This window comes from Manis javanica, chromosome 3, assembly GCF_040802235.1.
Source record: "Manis javanica isolate MJ-LG chromosome 3, MJ_LKY, whole genome shotgun sequence".
NCBI classification, from domain to species: domain Eukaryota; kingdom Metazoa; phylum Chordata; class Mammalia; order Pholidota; family Manidae; genus Manis; species Manis javanica.
The window spans coordinates 21,683,212-21,704,387 of NC_133158.1; the positions used below are offsets into that span (position 1 = coordinate 21,683,212).

At 36.9% G+C, this 21,176-nt stretch overlaps 1 protein-coding gene across 21 annotated transcripts in view; it reads left to right on the forward strand.

Annotated features, from left to right (window-relative positions):
• The window catches only part of CHL1 (cell adhesion molecule L1 like), a 309,930-nt gene that overhangs the window by 143,103 nt on the left and 145,651 nt on the right, over positions 1 to 21,176 (forward strand). For 19 of the 21 annotated variants that reach the window (XM_073230929.1, XM_073230928.1, XM_073230927.1 and 16 more), the window contains one exon: positions 14,243 to 14,322. The exons of the other annotated variants lie outside the window; for them this stretch is intronic. The gene's annotated coding sequence lies outside the window, so the exon portion shown is untranslated. The remainder of the gene's footprint in view (positions 1 to 14,242; positions 14,323 to 21,176) is intronic. 21 annotated transcript variants of the gene reach the window in all.

The following is a 21,176-nucleotide window of genomic DNA, read 5'->3' on the forward strand; positions in this document are numbered from 1 at the left end:
TACCTACCTACCTACCTACCTACCTACCTACTTACCTACCTACCTACCTATGGAATGAAAGACTGATAGTCCATGTATCCATTTATTTTGGCACAGTAGAGGCAAACAATGCCTGAATGAATTTGATCTATAACAAGATTGTTGTTGGGATTAAAGAATCAGGACTCAGAAGAATTTGAGACCAAAATTAATGATGTTATTGTAGTGTGGATTTTTAACAATAATGTATTTTCTTCTTCAAGGGAATTTCAGTTCCAATAAGTATGTGATGAAAGCCCAGAGGAGTGTTTAAAGAATCATTTAGTCTCCATCCAGGTGGGATGCTTTTGGATGGAATTACATTCAAGCTAAGAGTTGAAATCTCTTAAATGCTTAACCCCAGTAATGACTGGAATATATTTGAACCGTTTTTCTGCTTACACTGTGAAAAATTGTCTATTTAGATGTTAAGTGTTTAGAGGGATACCTATATGTGAATGTAGACATCTTTACATATACTCTGTTGTGTAAATATATTTACACACATACCAGGAGCAATATTTTAACAATGATTATACCTAAGTGGTTACTTTATTTCTATTTATTTTTATAGTGGATTAGAGTAGATAATAATTTAAATCAAATGCACATGAGACTACATGTCTTCGCCTGGTATATTGTGTGGTAATGTAATTTTAAAATGGTTCATTAGTCCTTGTGAGGTCTAGTGACATAGGATAGGAATAGATTGCTATCAAATCCAAGAAGATAAGGTGGCATCTTTTTCATGTAGATTTATAAATCCTCTATTACTTTGAAATCAGCTCAGTAGCATATTTTAGACTCAAGATAGACTGTCCTCTGGTTCCTGGTGATTGATTTAATGGTGGATTTGACCATATGTGTATTAGATATGGAAAGTAATGTCCATTTAGTGGAATAAAAATGTTCTTTTAGGGGTGGAGGAAAAAAAGTAATTTAAATCTTTATATTCTCATGGGATCTCATTAAAGTTCTCTTTCTTTAATACATTTTGCAGCCTAATAGTTATCAGGAATCCTTCAGTGTGCATTGCTGATAGGTTAGTTTACACAGGATTAATTGTGTAATTTTGCAAGCAACCAGCACAATGAACATTGATTTTTGCATTAGCACCACGTGTTGTTTCTAAGGAGATTCTGCTTTCTATTTTAAGGTGGTGTTACATTTCACTTTTTATTAATTATAATTTCTGCCAACATGTTTTATGCCTGATACAATTTATTATAAGTCTTTCATAATATTTTTTTTTCCTAATTGTTATGTCCTTCTGAAACTTCATTAATTTTGAGCACCGATGTGTAAACAATGACAGGAGAAAATGCCATTCACGAAATATTCTCTTGCCAGCCAGTTTCCCTATACTTCCATTGAGAGGTTGCCACAAATCTTTCACTAGAATGCTGAAACAAGGTCAGTTGCATCCACTCTACATATATTAAGTGAAAAATTAATGCAAGGAATAATCTGAGAATATTACATTTTTCAAAGCAACGAAACTTGAATGTCTAAAAGAGTCAGCTATTCTATGCATAGCTAAATCCATATGCTACAATATGTACATCTCTAGAGCTTATGTATTTTCTGAGATATTTGTGAATATTGAAGAAATAGAGGAAGGGATTTTTGCTTGAATTTTCCAGATAGTAAGTTCAGCTTTCAGCTATTACAGCTTGTCCACTTTTGATGGGATTATAAAATGCCTATTGGGGTATCAGTAGCATTGTTATATAGGTTGAGAATATACTTTGGCATCTCCTGTGTGGTTTTGGGAAAACAAAAGATGTTGACTACATGCGATTTAGACCTTAATCTTTATACTTTTCTTGTCTTGAACCTGCAAATCAATTACCTGCCTGTGGTCTATATCTTTCTCAGTCCCAAATTTCATTAGATAAAAATTTCCACCCTCCATTTCATTTTTTCCCCTCCAGAAGGAGTTGAACCCCTCTAATTATTGCTGCTTTTGCTGTGCTTTGCTTTGGGGAAAGCCTGTCCCTTCCCTCTCCCTGACGGTTAGTTTCCACAGTATTGTAAAGACCCAGTAAGGAGCTGTGCAAAATGAGTATTTGAAATGTGTGCTGGGTTACCAACTGGCCCCTACTGGAAGAGCCCTCTTACACACTTTGTTATCAGAGCTTCAAAAAGGGGCTTGTTTCCGAAGGATCAAAGGATCTGTTGTATAATAAATCTGGAGCATTCAGTATGTAATGAAGAGAATAAAACACTTCTTTTAAACTCCTATATGGTTCTCGGATTATGTGGAGAGACTAAGGAAGTGGTGGTTTTCTCTGGCTTTTGTGTCATTCACATTAAACAGAAATAGATGAAAGCAAAGGCTTAAAACTGACAAAACCTCAAGTAAGAAAGCTCTGGTCCACAGCTTGTTCACTGGTTCATAACGAATCACCAGCTGATGATTTGAAGAAAAAAAAGTTTCCCATTCACAGTAAAGGACTAAATTTGTTTTGTGTCATTTTAAGCTCTCCACCTTCATGAAGTATAAACCACTTGTTTTTCAGACATAGAAACTGGGTTATGACATTTTTGAGAAAGTACTGGAATTGGAATCAGAATATTGGGTTCTACACTTGACTTTGTCACTTGCTATTGAAGAAGTAACTTAACCTTCTGAATTCTCTTTTTCCTCATTTTTAAATGAACCCAGTGAATTTAAGACACAGTTGTTTCAATGGCTAAATGAAATTTTTAAAGTTTCTGTTAGAGTGTTACTACAAGTAAGATTTCTATTGTTATAATAGAGGTATAGCTTGCAGTAAAATTTTATTAAAAATTACAACAGAATTTAGTTCTCTTGTTTTAAGGCAGAGCATTCTCTTGTTACATTGAACATTGACTTACATAATTTGAATGTCCAAAATCAGCGGTGATTTTGGAAGCCATTTTAATTGTGTTCATTATACTGTGTACATGAAGATGTGTGTATGTTTCTGGAGAAACTGTTCTTAACTTTCTGCAGATTCTCAAGCGTGCTTGTGATCCCAGTGGGCTTAAGAACCCCTTAACTAGAGAGTCATCACCAATTTTCATTTCACATTAATTGGTAGGCCTCGTACTATAGTATTGGGCACCTACAGAGTAGTATATTTATATTTACCAAGTTTATTTGTCTAACTGAATTCTGTATATTTCTCTTCCAAATTCCCTGAGGGAGAAAAGCAGTGTTGATTGGAGATCTGAATAACTATCCCAGTATTAATAAAAAACGAAGAAGTACCTTGATTTCCCACAACTAAGGCAGATGCTTTCCTTCCTCCTCCTTCACCTTTTTTGTTTTTGACATTGCCACGATGATCACCACCACATGTATCTTTTCCTCTTCTTTCACTTCAAATGTATAGATAACTGCCTCAATTTCATGGAGAACTGAAACAGGCCTACCTCAAATTGAACTAAGTTTCAAATCGTGCAAATTAGAATTTCGTTAAATACAAAATTTTTTCTCAGTGTTGATTTGTAATATCTAAAAAAGTTTATATTAATTGAATTTACCTAACTGGGAGTAGAGCTTTCTTATTCTCTATCACCCCAAATTTATCCCACCCTAAATGTGTCTATGTAATCTTCAACATTCTTTCAGCTTCTGTAGTCTGATATACATTTTATCTTAATATTTTTCAAAGCATCACTAATGATTTTCTACTCTCTTCCTGTCAAAAATCTCTGGATCCTCTTATGTTTCTGATTGATTTGCTGATCAGTTTTTGGCAGGACTGGAAGTCATGTAGCCACTCCTGGTTGACCAGAAAGTTATGTTTAGAATCCACATATTCATATCTTTAAGAACATTTTGTCATCTATGGGGCACTGAGCTCATTGTGAGGAGGCAGCAGGTCCTTATGGTCTTAGTCTACATATTGGCAGGTTGTTGCGAATAATTTGGTCTCTTGAATGACAGTTATGTTTGTATATCACTCAGCTTGCACAGAGACCCCGGAGCTTTATTAATAAAGTTATTTATTTGATTCCCATTAAATATATTTTAAGAGTTGTCATGTAATTCACATATTTTGTTCTGCACTAGAGTTATATGAAGTAGCATTTTATATAACAAATTAGAATTTAAATAATTAACATAGAGGGTCTATCAGTAAATATAGCCTACTTGAATTTTTTAACATTTTATGACATCTTTCTGTAGCAATTTTAGATTTTTTTTATTATTAAGTAACTTATTCATGCTTTGATAATTAGTTATTTTCACAGTTTTACAAGTTAGGTTTTTACATTTCGATATTTTTTATAGGGCAGTTTCCATTTGCTAGTGAGTGCATACAAAATAATATTATGTCAGGCATCACCTGTTTTTTAAAATTGAAACATTGTTTTCTTTCTAACTTATTGAGTTATAACTGATAAATAAGAATTATGTATATATATAAAATATACAACATGATGTTTTGGTATTCATGTACATTGTGAAGTGATTACCACAATCAAGCTAAGTAACACATCCATCACCTCACATAGTTACCGATGGTGTGTGTGTGTGCACACACATGCATGTGTGCGTGTGTCTGTGGTGAGAACACTTAAGATCTACTTTCTTAAAAATTTCAAGTATGCAATACAATATTATTCACTGTAGCTACCCTGCTGTTTATTAGATCACTAGAGTTTATTTAGCTTATAACTGAAGATCTCTGAAGATCTATTTCCCCCTACCTTCCGTCCCTGGCAACCACCATTCCATTCTCTGCTTCTGTGAGTTCAACTTTCTCAGGTTCCACATGTAAATGAGATCGTAAAGTGTTTATCCTTCAGTTTCTGACTTATTTCAGTAGCATAATGTCCTCCAAGTTCATCCATGTTGCAGGATTTCTGTCTTCTTTGTGGCTGGATAATATTCTATTTTGTGTGTGTGTGTGTATGTATCACTGTTTATCCACTCATCCTTCAATAGACAGTAATTTCCATAGCTTAATTATTATGAATAATGCTGCAGTGACCATTAAAATGCAGATTTTGCTTAGAAATACTGACTTTATTGACATTATCTCTCTTATATGGTTTACCATTTATCACTTCTTATTGCCACTCTATGAGGGAAGTGAGGCAGAGGTCATTAGCCCCACTTAAAAAGGGAAGAGATAAGTTCAGGGTGGTTGTGATAACTCAAAGGAATGGCTGGTTAGTACCATAGCTGGTGTGTGTATTCCATCACTTAACTTTACATTATAGTCTAGAATTTTCTCTGCTACTTTCCTCCCTTCTCCACTCAAATACCTTTTCTAAAAGGAACCAAGGAGCACTTACAATTGTTCCTCTAAGGTGAGGGCTGAACCCATGCTGTCCAAGACCAAAATCAATTTGGTCCCTTCTTTCCACCCTTTTTTCTTTCACTCCTAATGAATCAAGACATCTAGTATTCTTGAAGCCTTGAGTTTATCTGAGAATATAAAGGTATCAAACTGAAGTTACCTTTGTGACACATAAATCTGATCCTGTTACTTCCCACTAAAAAACACAAGGGTCTTCTGTTACCAGATAGTTTAATTGAGCAAGACGCCTATGGTTCCTCCACTCTCACTGCAATCCAACTTTTCAGGCTCATGTCCATTTTCTCTATTCTCTGCCCTCTTCAGCCTCCCCACACTTCATATATCTTGTTGACTATATCCTGTTTTCTTAGGCTTCTGGGTTGCCTCCCTCTATCCCTGACCCATCCTCCAAACTGGAATGTCCTTCCTTTCCTGTCAGCCTGATAAACTGAGCCATGTACTTAAATAGCTCAAATAACTATTCAGATTTTGGGGAAAATGTGTTTTTATTTCTTATCATGTTTATTTTGATGCAAATAACAGATGATCATTAAAAAGTGTATTTGTTAAATTAGATCATCTTCGATTTCTCCTTACCCTTTTCTCCTCATAAGCAGTCCTAATAATCTGATGTATTTTCTTCCAATGTTATTTCTCACAAAGAGAGACATACAGAGTTTTTTCCCCAAAAAATGAACTCATACTTTATACAAAATTTTGTGTTTTAACACAAATTTCAGCACTCAGTATTTTTTGAAAATACATATTTTAAACTACAAAGTTTGTAAGACATAGCTAATTCTAAGTACTTTTTTTCTCTAGTACTGAGTTTTTAATTGTTACCAAAATATAATTGTTATAAATTACATTGATTAAATGTTGAGTTTAAACCCAAACTAGATTTCTCATGTGTCAATATTGGCTCAAGCAGAACATAAAATGGCATGCTAGATTATTTAATAAGGTGAAATGTTCATAATATTAAGTAGAGATTAGCAGTATACAATTTTTATATTCTCATCTGTATATATATATATATATATATATGTATATACACATATTTATGTGTAGTTATAGCACTAGTTGAATATTAATATATTGGGGAAGGAAATACACTAAAATATTTATCTTTGAGAGACTTTTTTTATTACATATATACACACAGTGAACTTTTATTACTCTCATAATAAAGCAAAAAAACCCACACTTATCTAACTTACCCAATTGTTTTCTCCTACAAAGCCTTTCTAATATAAATCCATGGGTAAAAATTGAGTTTTTTCTGGGTGGAATAGTGAAACTGCTTGAAGATTATTTGTCTCCTAAGGCTCACTGTAGTGTGAGACCCTAGGTAGCTATCCAGACTAAAATACAGATGGTGCTGAAAATATCTGGGGAACGTGGACAGAGAATGGAAACTTTGTCTTATTTCAAGTGAAAGTTGGAGTGTATCCCTGGGCGTGCTTAGAGGAAGGCGAGGACACAGCAGAGGTTCTGAGGCCTGCAAGCCAAGGGTGTAAGAAAGGGGAGCTTGGCCAGGGCTTGAAAGCCACTTGAGCAAGTACTCTGAGCAAAGCAGCAGGTGGAGTGGCCCAAGCAGGATAATGGGAATGCTATCCTGGGTCAGCTGTGTTTAGGTAAGTTCCTGTCTGAAGACATAGGGCTCCCCATTCATGGGCGTGCCTTGGCCGCAGCGCCGGACACAGAGTCCTCAAGTAATAAATACTGAATGAATAAACAAAGGCCCCTCTGTACAGTGCTTTGGGACAGAACATCCTAATAATAGCAATGTTGATGTTAACATCTTTTCATACCTAAATGTGCCTGACAGAGTTATAGGCAGTCATCCTATGTATGTCAGTGTGACTCATAATGATTTGTAATTCTATTCCTCAATCGTGATTGAAAATATTTGTGTCACTAAGTGTGCAGCCCTAAAGAACAAGAGTTTGCTTTAACAGTGTTCTGGCACTGTGGTAATATCTTTGACAGCACTTTAGGCCGTCAGAATTATAAAGCTGCATTCTGCAGAAATGGTTGTGAAACCTTAGGCAACATGTGACTTTTTTGTGCTTTAGTTTTCTCACCTTTAAAATGAGAATCTTAATGACTGAACCTAACTATGGCATAGGGTTGTAAGAATAAAATGAAGTCATGAATTATAAAACAGAACAGAGCCTGGCATCCAGCAAGCTCTGCATAAATGTATTCTAGTATCATTACTAAGTGAGCCTTAACTTGCTGTTAACTTGCCCACAGTCAACTGATCTGATCAGGCTTTAGTTGAAGAAGCCTTGCTTCTCTGATATATGAGGTTATTGTTATGTTCATTTTGGATGCGCATAGAGAAGCCAAGTGCCCCTCCTCAGTCGTAGTCAGAATTCCTACAGCTCTGTAATTGGCATTCCTACTTCCTGGGGAGACAATCTACAATTTTCTTAGAAAGTAATATAAAATCAGAGCTTGATCCTGCTTGAGGTTTAAAAGATTATCTATGTGATTTATTCTTTACTTAAAAACATTGACATTTTTGCTTATTGCTTTGAAAACCATTTCGAGCATGATTTCCTTTGATACTCACGCTACATTTGATGCCACCAAGAAAAGCAGGAATGCGCTGCTCATCATATTTCAAAGTGATGAACAGGGAACTCACTGATCCAGAGAACATCTGGCCTCTGCGAGGGGTGCTTGCAATCTGCATGATCTGGAAAAGCTTCAGCTCCTCACATTGGTGTTGTAGGATCCTGGGTCCTAGCTTTGGGGTCAGACTGTATCCTATGGCTGAACCATGGCCTCCAGGGTTGTTCTGCCACGTCAGTATTTGTGGTTGGAAGGCCACAGATGGTGCCAGGAGGGATCTGAGCCTCACAGATGCTGCAGGTGGTCTCAGGTCCTGCCCCACCACCTTGGTGTTCTACCTCAACAACTGCCTTAAACACTTGGTTGTAGCTGATTGCCCAGGAGCTCTGTCAGCAAATTTCCTCCCTAAGTCTGTCCTGCAGGAGATCAGTCATGTTGATCCTTACCCCTCAGGGAGCAACAGAATGAACCATACCCGCATTTGATTGCAGAAAAAATGAGGAGCTGAGTACTTTTCCCAAGGTGGCACAGCCAGTAAGTGGCGGAGCTCATTCATTCAAGCAAGTATTTATTGATGATGGATTGTGTGTCACATGCTGACACTATATGAGGACTCTAAAGTACCTGAGTGTAATTGAAATGACTCATTGGTCAAATCCATCTCCTAGGTGCACCATCTCTAGAGAAGGGAAGGGTTCTTGAGAAGGTGTATTAATTCTCCACGATACTCTTAAATAGTGGAAGTAAAACATAAACCTTCCTTTCTGTTAATAAGCTATGAGAGATGACTGTGCTTGCCAAAATATGGCTCACCTTTTCTGAAAACTATTTATTTCTTTAACATTTAACATAGCTGGAATTCAATTGTGTATATTTGTCCCCAATTTATTTCTGAAGGATCTCCTCTCTTCCAAGTTATAACAGTCCAGGATTATAGAAAACATAATTATATTCACCTCTCCTGTATGCTCCAATATTTTATTTATTTTGATCTGTCTTGTGTATCCATCTTCCCACACTAAAGATTCATCCTTTTAGTCTTCCTGGTATAAGAATTCATGATCCCAGCCTCTTGAATATTTTAGTTGCCTTTCTCTGTTCCTCTCTCAGCTCTAGTATCAGATAAATTTTTCCTGAAGTCATAAACTTTTTAGGCAAAAAGAAACTGTAAAAGTCATTGTTAACATCCTCCTGTTGTAAATGAGGATACTAACCAAACTAAATTGTTTAAGCAATGTGCTGTTAGTAGGCAGTGTTAGGAACAGACCTACCAATAAAATTCATTCGGCCTCTGACTTGCCATGGAATATTCTTTGCAGGATTTCTCTATATTATGCTAGTAGCCTCTTTAAGACAGTTGGATGGATGTATTAAAAAAATAGGAGACAGAGAAATGATTCTTAGATAGTCCTTTTCTGAAACTCAAAAGTACACTACGCGATGTAATAAAGAATTCAGACTAGTGTAGATATAAAGACATGGGCTTAGGAGTTAATGGACAGATTCAGGTCTTGACTCTGCTACTCATTTTTACAGTGACTTTGTGCAGGCCGCCTAGCTATTTGATTTAATCTCAACTTCTATAAAATTAGGGTCGGTAGTGCCTGAGAGGGCCTTTGGGTATTTAGATGATGTATATAAACTTTTTAGCACAGCATCCAGCACAAAGTATGTCTGCAGTTGTTACTAGAAAAAAATTCACTTCTGACCTCTAGTAATTGCTTTTTAGCAAGTACATGCTGAAACTAGTGATCCGAAATAAAGATGATTTTCTTTCAGAAGTATTTGTAGGAACAGATTGCAGATTTTCATTTTGCTTGTGAAAGTTTTTGCTTATAAGTGATTTCCAAGAGCAAACATACACTGTTTATCATAATTTTCCTGGTTCTCTCTTTATTGTGTATTGTTTTATGTTAGGCATACTGAAGCATTTCTGTTCATGCTCATTTTTACTATACTACCAGCTTATATTTTAGGGAATATTATGTGTATCATACATCATTTCCTTTCCAAAAGATACTATATTCACTCAACAAAATTTAATTGAGCATCCTAGGACATATTTTGAGGGTTGGACCCCTGTGATTTGAGTCAAATCTCATTCCTTCCAGGTAAATGTTAGTTGATGACAGAGAAAGTGGTGTTTTCAGTCCCAGCTTCTGAGGAATATTGACCCGGTTATTGACTAAAAGATGAGGTATTTTCAGTCTATTTTTAAAATCACTATAAAATCTCCAGGTTTAAAGATTGAGATTTTGTATATTTTAATTTTTTAAAAAAGCCACTCTTGACGGCATACACATGAACTAGGCACTTTCATTCCATGCACATTTATTAAGCAGCCAGTATTTGACAATTTGACAGCCACTATGTTTGGGTCTAAGTAGACAAAAACTAATAAAATTGTTTTTTTTTTTCCCCCAACCTTGAGGGATTTACAAGCAGGCAAAAGACATTGTAAAGAAATCCTTTTCTATCTTGTGAGAATAAGGCATATAACTGCCCGCACATCTGGCTTAAACAGCAGCTGTCACCTTTAAGGTAATACAGGGTTTCCTCCTTTTGGCTGAGTTTGAGTGGGGACTGATCAAGTGCCCCTTCCCACTGCAGACTACGTCTGTGTGATGATGGGAAACTGTGCTGTCTGGTCACTGAACCCCTCCTAGACCCAGCCCTGAGCTAAGTGCTTTGTACTCACTAGTACTATCTCTCAGACCTATCCTGCAAGGTAGATACCATTATCCCTTACCTACTGGTGAGACACCTGGAGTTAGGAAAGGTCATGTGATCAGCCTAGGATCACACAGAGGTAGTGCCCACGATTTGCCACTTCTCTTGTCTCCCTTCTGTCTCTGCTGCAATGTACCTTTTGATACATACAGTGGTGGTTATTGAGTTTCCTCCTCTATCAGATTGTGACAGTCACACCTGTGACTGTTGGGTTAAGGAACTGTGTGAAGTGTCACTAATTTTGGTATAAGTAGTTTTCATACCTTCAAAATTAATTCATCCAAAATGTATTTATTAAGCTTCCTTATGGTGATGGACAGTGGCACTGGGATTGCAGCAACATCAAGGTATACTCTTATGGAACACAAGGTTGGGTGTATTAAATACAAAGTAAAATAGCAGGAATATTTTTAATAGCCATTTAATCTTTATTGATTTTTGTCTCAAATGTAGTTGCAATTTATGTATGATCTGTTACACATTCAGTGAGTAAGGATAATTTACTTAAAAATATCCTAGGAGAGTGCCATGTAGAAAAATGAAGTTTTCTCTAAATAATGCAGCCCACATTTCTTCCAGCATTGGAAAAGATCTCTAGTTCTTTTACTCAACACCTGATGAAGTCAGAGGTTTGCTTTTAGGGACCATATTGAATGAACAATGCTATTTTGAAATGCTCAATAACCTCAGAACAGCAAAATATTCATATAAGGAAGGCATGCGGACCTGAGTTAACTGATTCTGAGCTACCATTTTGCACCTGCTATAGGCCCGCTGTTCACAGCATGAACCACCCTAATCCATTTTTTTACTTCCTCTTACTTTTGAGCAAATTCTATTTCTCCCTCTAGTGAACTTTGTGCGTGTGTGTTTTTCCCCTTATGTGCGTAGAGTTTACTTATTAGTTTGATGTGCCTGCACAGTTTTTTTTTCAGCCATGCTTTTTTTTTTTCAATAAAAAAGCAAACAACCAACAAGGCCCAAAGACTCATTTTGCTTTAATATACTTTAAAGTATATTTAAGAATTTACTTTAAATTCTTCAGATTTTCCTTTCAGTATTCCTGTCATTCCTGCCTTTACATTTGGTAGGTAAATTTTTTCGTATCTCTTACGTACAAGAAACTTAGAGAGTTTGCAAAAAAGGAACAACTTTTCTCTAAGGATGGAAAATAAGATACTGATATCTGTATCAGTGATGGTGGGAGAGAGGGTAAAGGCTTGTAGATGAAACAACTTTAAAGGTCATATATCCTAAGTGCAATAAAAGTAGAATGAGAAAGACATTTTCTTAGACAACAATAGTCTGTGTGTGTGTACGCATCCTTATCATAATAATGTTTGAGCCTATATCTCTAGTATATGTATACCTCAAACTGTACAGACATACAATGTACCAATATTTACCATAAGAAAATAGGAGAGAAATTAGATAATGAGATAAAAGGGGATGAGAGATTCATAAATATAGAATGAGCTAGATCAAGAATGAGATAAAATGACATAAAAATAGCATGGGTACACTCATGTGTACAGAGATATTTTAATACTAGTGTTTATGTTTTAACACATTTTAATATTATATGTGTATATTTTAAGATTGCATTCTAAAGGATTGTGTACCCCTTTTTGGAGATCATATACCTATAGCATGAAAGAATGAAAGGATACCTAATAAAAGAAAGAGTCTTTTATATATACCAACATACACATAGTGTGACTGGATTAGCAGCAAAGAATTGATGTCTATGACTAATGGGAGCGCCTTCTCAACCAAAGTTGAGTGAAGCAGATGAGAGCTCAGCAGGCATATGCTGCTGCTGTGAGCATACAAATAAGTTTGCTCAGTAGCTACAGTCTCCATGCCTAAGGCCAAACCACAAACTTGAAAACGCTAAGTGAGAGTGTGCGCAGTTCAGCACAGGCTCTGACCCTTGTTGTGGGTGTTCTTGGCAGTGGTAAGAATGTGGGATCCATTGGGAAAAGCCACCTACAGTAACTGTATGACATGGATGGATTTTGAAGACATATCTCAGAGAAATTTAATACTGGAACAACAAGTGGCTCCCTGGCTGTAGAATATACCCAACTGATGATGTTCTTTATCACTGGCATAAATAAAAGCCATCCTGCATTACATCATTCAACTTTAGGCTCAGTTAAATAGGGCAGGATGATCAGCTAATCTCATGTGGGAATCCACATGTGCCAACATTTATTGTTTTTCTTTTCCTCACCGAGTGACTTTTGTAACACGCAGAGGATGTGGTCACAATGAAATGATGGCCAATTTTACTTAAGTAAAAGGAAAAAACAGTCTATAGATTATAGAACACAATGAACAGAATTATTTTGTGTACCATGGACTCACTGGTTAGGCACCATGTTAAATGCTGTTTTGTGCATTGTTACTTGTCCATAAACAATTTTGTCTGTGATAATAATGAAAATAATAATGGTGCCAGAAGTAGGTCCCAAAAGATTGAAATGAGGCCACTAAATGAAAGTACACAGGGCAGTCTGTGCAGTGTGTCACTTGGTCAATTGGAAAGCCGTGGGGACTATTCTTGTACTTGCCAGGATGGAATTTTTCTTTTCAGTGTATTTGTGTGAGGTTCACTCTGGAGGCACTGCAATCTGTTTATAACTTTTTGGCAAGAGCTTTTGGAATAAAGCCAAAGAGACTGCCAGATAACGTACAGAAGCGAAGTGAGTTGCTTTAATGTTTTAGCCATCCTTTTTCTTCGGGACAAAGACATTGTAGTTTTATAAATCTCTACTAGTAATTTCTACCAGAATGAGTTAGAATTATTGTATGGAATTTCGCTCTCCTACATGATGCTCATTAAGTTAGGACAACTGGTATACAAAATCTCTCTGGCTTATTTTGACCATCCTCATGCTCAACAGATAATTTTAGCTTATCAAAGTCATACTCAAGGGAGAACATTAAAAAAAATGCTTATAAGCAGTTTTTAGAGATTCGGAGCCAATCCTCAAATCATCTGGGAATTAACAATAAAAGGATTGTGTATATTGGTTGAAATACTGCCTCCATTTCACATGTTGATTTTTTAAAGATGGACTGTTTGATGATAACAGACATTGGTGAGGAACAGCCTCTTGAATTGAAGCCTTCTGTTAACTATTCAGAGCTCTGATCTTGGAGTGGAGAGTGCTTCCTGACAGCTCGCATCGCTTTAGTCTATACTGTTTTATTTTGACAGATTGGCCACAGCATCAGACAAAAGCAAGTGGCTCTCATGAAAAACAATTTATGGAGGGCTGCCAAGTAGAAATTCTTAAAAATTGTAGTTTGTTGCAAAATACTTGAATTTGTGAGGGAAGACATGTCAATAATTCTTTCAATAAGTATAATTATGTGGCTGTTTTCTGTACGTCTGCCCATTCCTCTTCATTTATTCATAGATAGCAATCTACAGTATGCCTTTTTATAGCAACAGAACAATGCTATTGTTTAGGTATTTGGGATTTTGTTTTTTGAGGGATGGGGAGAAAGAAAAATTGAATCAATATTTTTTAACAGGGAAAAGGTAAAAATTAATTTTAAAGTGGTTCCTTAGCTGGGCTTTTTTTTTCTAAAATTACAACTTAAAAATCTGTCTCTAGGTGCTGTAAACTGCAAACAGTGACCTTGTCTTAATACTGCAGAGATACCACCGTGGAACTTAGGGGAACTTAATTTACCGGTAAGAATATTTTCCTTAATTATTTGCTTTATGCATTTTTTAGTGCATTTAATTATTGCAGTGAATGGTAGAAGAGTATAGCCAGGGGGAGTAACACAGGGTAATGGACCAGATATATATTGCAGTGAGGGTTTTTGTTTTGTTGGTTTTTTTGGAGTTGCATTGAAATGCTGGCTTGTTTTTGAAAAAGCAAAACACTCAACTCCGGTTATTTTTCTTGATAGCTGCCCTCTGGCATAACTGAAAGTTGTATCTTGATGATGTTTATCTAAATGTCATTTTTAATAGAAAATGAATTTTACCACTGGGATCTGAGACGGTCAGCTTCTTAGGAGGCTTGAAGTTTTAGTGAGAAAACCTGTCTTTCCATCGGTCAAACTGAACTCACCCCTCCATGGTCTGAAGGCCTTTCAGCTTCAGTAACTGTCCCTTGGATTTGGATCAGTGAGAAATCTGACCTGAATCCTCCTTTGGATTTTTTTCAAATTCTTTGTGCAGTACCAGGCTGAATTGTAATTAATTTCAAAGTGTTTGGAAGAGTGAGAAAAAGTCCACTTTCAAGGGCCAGACACACAGTGATGTGGCTCTGGGGAAGCTACTGAGTCCTTTTTACCTCCATTTCCTAATTCATCAAAGTGCAATCGTAGTTGTAATTGCCTGTGGGTGTGCATTAAATAATATTATTTTTTAAATGCTTATTAGCATTGTGTTTAGCCAGTAAGTGTCAACAATTATTATCATTATTTGTTTTTAAAGTCAGAGTGATTTGAGAAACAAATGGTATTTTTTTCTCAATGTATTGAAGGAAAGAATAATATTCCTACTTTTATCAGGAGCACATTTTGTTCCCAACAGAATATGCCCTCCTGAAGAATTAAGATATTATTCAGTGCATGTAGAATCTTTCTATATGCTGGTTATAGACTGGAACCTTAGTAACTGTAAAATAAGACAATGGAAAGAGATGGAACACCTTTCCTTTATGAGCCATTGTTAGCACACCTGCTGGCTGGTGACCAGGATGGGCCTTCTAAATAAATGAATTGGGGGCTATTCCAATATGTCTGTGAGGAAGGCAGTGCATGTGCTTTGACTAACATTTGTCCCCTCCTCACTTAACGGAGTGGTTTTGCCCCTCACTGTATTGAGGTCCTCCTCTTGGAACTTTCTACAAGAGGGGTACTCTGCACAGGCTTGGTAATTCCAGTTAATCTGCTGGTCTATTAGAAAATTTTAGAAGCATTGGGAATATATACTCCTTAGAGAAAACTCTTCCTAAAATATGATTAATCAAATCCTTTGGTGGTGACTGGTTATGAGGGGTACATTTATTCTGTTAAAACATTTTAATGATTTCATCCTGAATGACATCTAGTTCATAAGAAATATAGGTACATCTTTTTAGAAATTAAAGGGTGAAATGTAATGTCTAGGGTATTAAATTTATAAAAAGATGTTACGCTACCATAAGGAATCTTAACTATGGTTGTGTCATGATGATACATTAATAGTTAGGTCTTAGACATCATGAAAATAGCTGGCAACCTGCAGAACAACTGATCACTCACAATGCATGTTTTCCTTTACTTTATTAAATTATGTTTATTTCCTTGTGTGCTTCTTGATGAGTGATAAAACCATTATTTAATTTTATAAAATAAGTTTTCTTGCCACTAGGTTTCACTGTGGTGCCTGAGAAATTTAGCTGTACAGCTCCACAGAAGCTGGATTCATAGTCCAATGAAACACACACACACACACACACACACACACACACACACACACACACTTAAGGGTTAATTTTCTTTCGAAATCCTACATTTGGAGCATTTCCCCCATTCACCCTCTAAATAATCTTAATGGATTGAAATAATCCTGAGGCTCCAATTAGACTGTAATATGTGAATCCTAATTTTGCTGTTATATTTTTCAACACTCAAATTTATCTGAAATTCTTCAAAGCACAATCTATACCCTAAGTGTTAGAATCATGAGCTTGAGTTTCTGCATAGTGGATTAAAACATAGGCTTATCTGTACACTTCTGTACAACAATATGTATAATTGTTGCCATACCTATGTATAATTTAAAGATGCCGTTATCCATACATCTTAACAGAAGGCTTAAGTGTAGTTGAATGACAGAGGCTATATTTTTGTGGTAGACAGTCACAGTAAATATGTGCTCTGTTAAGTATGGTGAGTCACCTTGTGTTGCCTGCTGAGACTGGTTGATGGTGCTTATCTCTACAAACTGCCCCTCCTACTGATTTATGGATTTGGTGAGTTCTTTTATATCAAAGACTAGGCTGCATGTCCTGAAAGGAGGCCAGAGAGAGTGGTATTTTAAGTCTTAGTAAAGGGCTATCATGTGAGAGAAGATTAAAGCTTGGTTTGTGAAGTTTTCATAAAGGTATTGATTATTATCTTCCAATAACATCCATGTCCACCGTCAGAGACCATTCACATGTTTAGTTACATCAGGGCTTGGTTTCAATACTCTGGGGAGAACAAGGTGTAACAACCCTTTCTTTTTGAAATGTTCTCAGTACAATGTATGTATTGCATTTCGTGGTTTATTTAGTGTCAACTTGACTGGGCCAAAGGGGCCCAGATAGCTAGTAAAACATTATTTCTGATTATGTCTCTGAGTATGTTTCCAGAAGAGGTTAGCATTTGAGTTCGTAGACTGAAGGAAGAAGTCTGCCCTCACCAGTGTGCGTGAGCAACAACCAGTGCCTTGAAGACCTGACTACAACACCGTGTCAGGGGAGAGTGAACTTGTTCTCTGTTGGAGCGGGGCTGCCATCATCTGCCCGTAACGTCAGTGCTGTTGGTCCTTGGTTGTGGGAATTATGCTGAATAACACCGTTGGCTTTGCTAGTTTTCCAGCTTGCAGACAGCAGATCGTGGTATTTTTCTCAGCCTCTATAATCATTTGAGCCAGTTCCTATAGAAAACCAATCCATCCATCCATCAATCTCCCTGTCTCTCTGTCTCTCTCTGTTTCTGTCCCACTCATACCCAGCAGGAAATCATTCCCCAAACCACAAGCCTATGACTCTCTAGGCATAATATATGCGCGCACACACACACACACACACACACCCTCCCTCCCTCCCTCCCTTCCCCCCCCCCAGACGCATGGATGGATGAATGGGTAGTTGCATAGTCACACACACACACACACACACACACACACACACACACACACATACACACACACACACACACTCTCCCCGCCTCCCCCCCACCCCCAGATGCATGGATGGATGAATGGGTAGTTGCATAGTTAGATAAATAGCCTATTGCTTCTGTCTCTCTGGGGAACCCTACTTAATGAACTGCACAAGTGCAGCTTGCTTGGCTGATCAGCCTGTCTTCTTTAACTCTGTTTAAATGCCCTGCATTCAGTTGCTATACATTATTTACACATTTATTATTAAGGGGAGAGTCTACTTCAAATAAATATATTTGTAACCACTGAGTATAGAACCTAGCACCCATTAGATGCTTTATAAAAATGGGTGGTGGGAGGAGGAAAAATGGAAGGAGGGAAAGTTCTCCTGATAGATCACCCCTTGGGTATCTTGTGTTCTAAATGCCTGGATTGCTTCTCTGGGTCCTGGAATCTGGCCAATCTTGCTAGGAGTTTCTAGTCTCACTTAAACTTGGGTTCTGATGAAATTTAATGTTCCTTTAACTCTCCTCTCTACAGTACCCCACATGGCTAAGTGCATCCTGGGCTCTTCATTGGACTATTCACTTCAGGACCATTAGGAAATAAAAGCACGAGTTATTGTCGAATGTGTATTATGCAAAATGAAAATCTTTTGTCTGGAGATCCTAAGTGGAAGCCAAGTAAAATCTATTTTCTCAGAAAGTGCCCCCTCTTCTGAATAGTTATCATCAGCATCTCTTGAAATGGAACATTCAGAGGCTATGAGAATCCACTGGATGCTAGAATATTTTGCATAATTAATGTTTCACATTTCAAAATGATGATACTAAACAGTATCCTTTTTCTTTTTCTCATGGTATAAGTACCTCAGAGTTAGCTTCATGCCCTTGTCTCAAATTAATCATTCCTATCAATATTTGATGTTCACACCTTTTAAATATTTATGGGCTCTTATGTTCCTTTCTTGTTGTTTACCTACCAGGGGCTTTCAGAAGCCTTGCATCTCCTCCTTGGCCAAGTGCTCCATTTGCTTCATTCCCTTGGCTGCTCCTTGGATTGCTTACAGTTTGCATATATAATTCTGGTACTGAGGTGCCAAAAATTCATGTTTTCCAACTGGAGTCTTATTGAAGCTGCTTTTACTCAAATCATGTACACAAATATGTGCCATCTCTAAGCCATGAAAACTTAGTGATGGCTCAAAATGGAAACTGAGATATGCAAATATGTTGTCAAAATGCTACAGGTAAATTTTAAGTCACTTGGGAAATGGCATCTCAAAATCAAAAGACAGTAGAATGAGCAGTGTGTGAAGAATTCTATTTGTAAGGCTGGGTCTGTGATCATTTTGCAGACTTTTATTGTAATTGCCAGTCTGTTGGTTTTTAAGATTTTAACAAGGTTGGGTTCAGTCCTCATGGCCATTTTCTTATTTTTTATTTATTTATTCTTTCCTTGCAATTTCAGAAGGCAGAGTCCTTTATTAGTGAAACAGTTTCTATTGCATTGCCGAAAAAGACTGACGTGAAGTCACCACTAAAATATTAAAGACAAAGGGATGGTGAAACCCAGCAAAACTTAGATGATCTTTTTTAATAAGCAGATGCTTTGGATGGTACATTGCTATTTAAAGGACTTTTCAAGTCTCAGCATGGCATACTGCACAAATAAAACGTCCACAAAAATATGTGGCACAACCAGACAAATGACTTAGAGTAAGATCCAATGAAGAGAGAAAATTGTGTTTCCTCAAAAAAAAAATGCCATTTTTGCCCTAAGGCTATCCATGTTGAGGAAAAATACCATGTATAACACAGCCACAAATCATAGGCATCTCCCATAAACAGCAGATGTTATCGGACTGCACATGTGCACGAGTATTTGAGGCCTTGCAGGGGAAACAAACCAATGAAAATACATCACCGCTATCAGCAGCTAGCAGGGAAGGGCAAGGGAGCAGGCGCATTTCAGAGCCTAGTGATGAAGCAGGGAATTAAGAAGTAAATCAAAGCTTCTGATCAAAGGCTTATTTAGCCCATCATAAATGATCCTGCAGTGGAAGGAAGCCTTATGCACAAAGATCAAAGATTTGTGCCTCCACACGCACCGCAATTCTTGCCCTACCAGAGGCAGAAAAGAAAGGGAGGTCGGGGGTGGAGGAGACGAAGAGATGCATCAAAGCTGGCTAAGAACCCTGTGCCACATCACCCCCCTTTCTTGAGGGCAGCATGCACTGTTAGAAAAATGAAAATGAATCTTGTTAGTTCTTTTTTAATAGTATGTTTGTGTTCTACTTTTGAAATAGTTATCTTAAGTAACTTATTTGCAAACAAATACTAGGCAGTACTTTTTCTCTGCTCTTGGCTTTACCTTGTAGCCCTTTCACCTCTGTATGGGGATTCCGGTCACAACTGCTAACAGCAGGCAAATAATTTTATATTTGAGAAGGTGTTGTCTGTTGAATTTAGGTTGGTTCAGAGACTTCAGTCCATGCCAGTTTTTAACTCTTCCTTAACCAGTTAACCAACCCTTATGTGATTTTTTGGGGGGTGTTTTAGTACATATTGTGAGTACAGCCAGTTCCTTAACTGCGTGTAATATCCCTATACGTTATAGTCTCCTGTTATCTGTATTTTATATATTTGTAACATTTTAAACCTGTGCTATGTGTAAAATGGCAGTGAAAATATAATTAACCTTATAAATAACTTTCCAGCTATCTAATATAGGATGTTCCATTCAGTTGTAGGAATTAAACATTTAAAAAAATTTATTCATTCAACAATTATTTTTAACTATTAAGAAATATTCAACTAAGGAGACAGCAAGCTAAAAGAGACACAGTTTTTACACTCATGAAGTTTATAATCTATTAGGGTAGACACAAACTTAATCAAATTATCATGCAAACAAATGTAAAATTGCTGTTCTGATAAGTGTTAGAAAGGACAGTTAAATGGGGATTTGGCCTATGGTCAGAGAGGGCTCCCCTGAGGAACTGGTGCCTGATCTGAGACAGGTAACCAGGTACAAAGGAAAAGTAAGAATGATCCATTTGGCTAGAGAACTTTATTTACAGACTTTTATTTTCCTTGGGAGGCAGTAGTGGGGCAAAATCAGTCCAGCTGCAGGGCAGAAAGCAACACCACAGATAGTATACTGATTAAGAGGATGGATTTGAGCACCAGAAAAATCTGAATTTTGGGCCTAATTTGAAAATCCCCAGTTGAATTATTTGAACAAATTATGACCTCTCCTAATGTCAAGCTGCTTATTCTAATCTTATGTCATAGAATCACCTCAGTAAATGTTAGCTACCACCACCATCACCATCGTCATCTGTATATGATCCCCACCTTGGGGACTTGCACTGATGTATAGTATGAATTCAGGCATATCATTTCATTAGTCTGAGTTTCAACTTTGTACTTTTATGAAATGGTGGTGTTGGGTTAAGTGATTTCAAGCTCCCTTCCTGCTCCAACTTGCCTAATTTCTCACGCAAACCTAAAGCTCAAAGTTTCAGTCCAGATGTGGGAAGCCTATATGCATGCAAGTTAGGCAAAGTGTTGTTTTTGGGGAAGTAGACTTTGAAAAATAGCACAATTCCACCTTTTAGCAACTTTACTTATTTAATCCACATGTAGAAGTTTCTGTTATCTTATATTTTATAG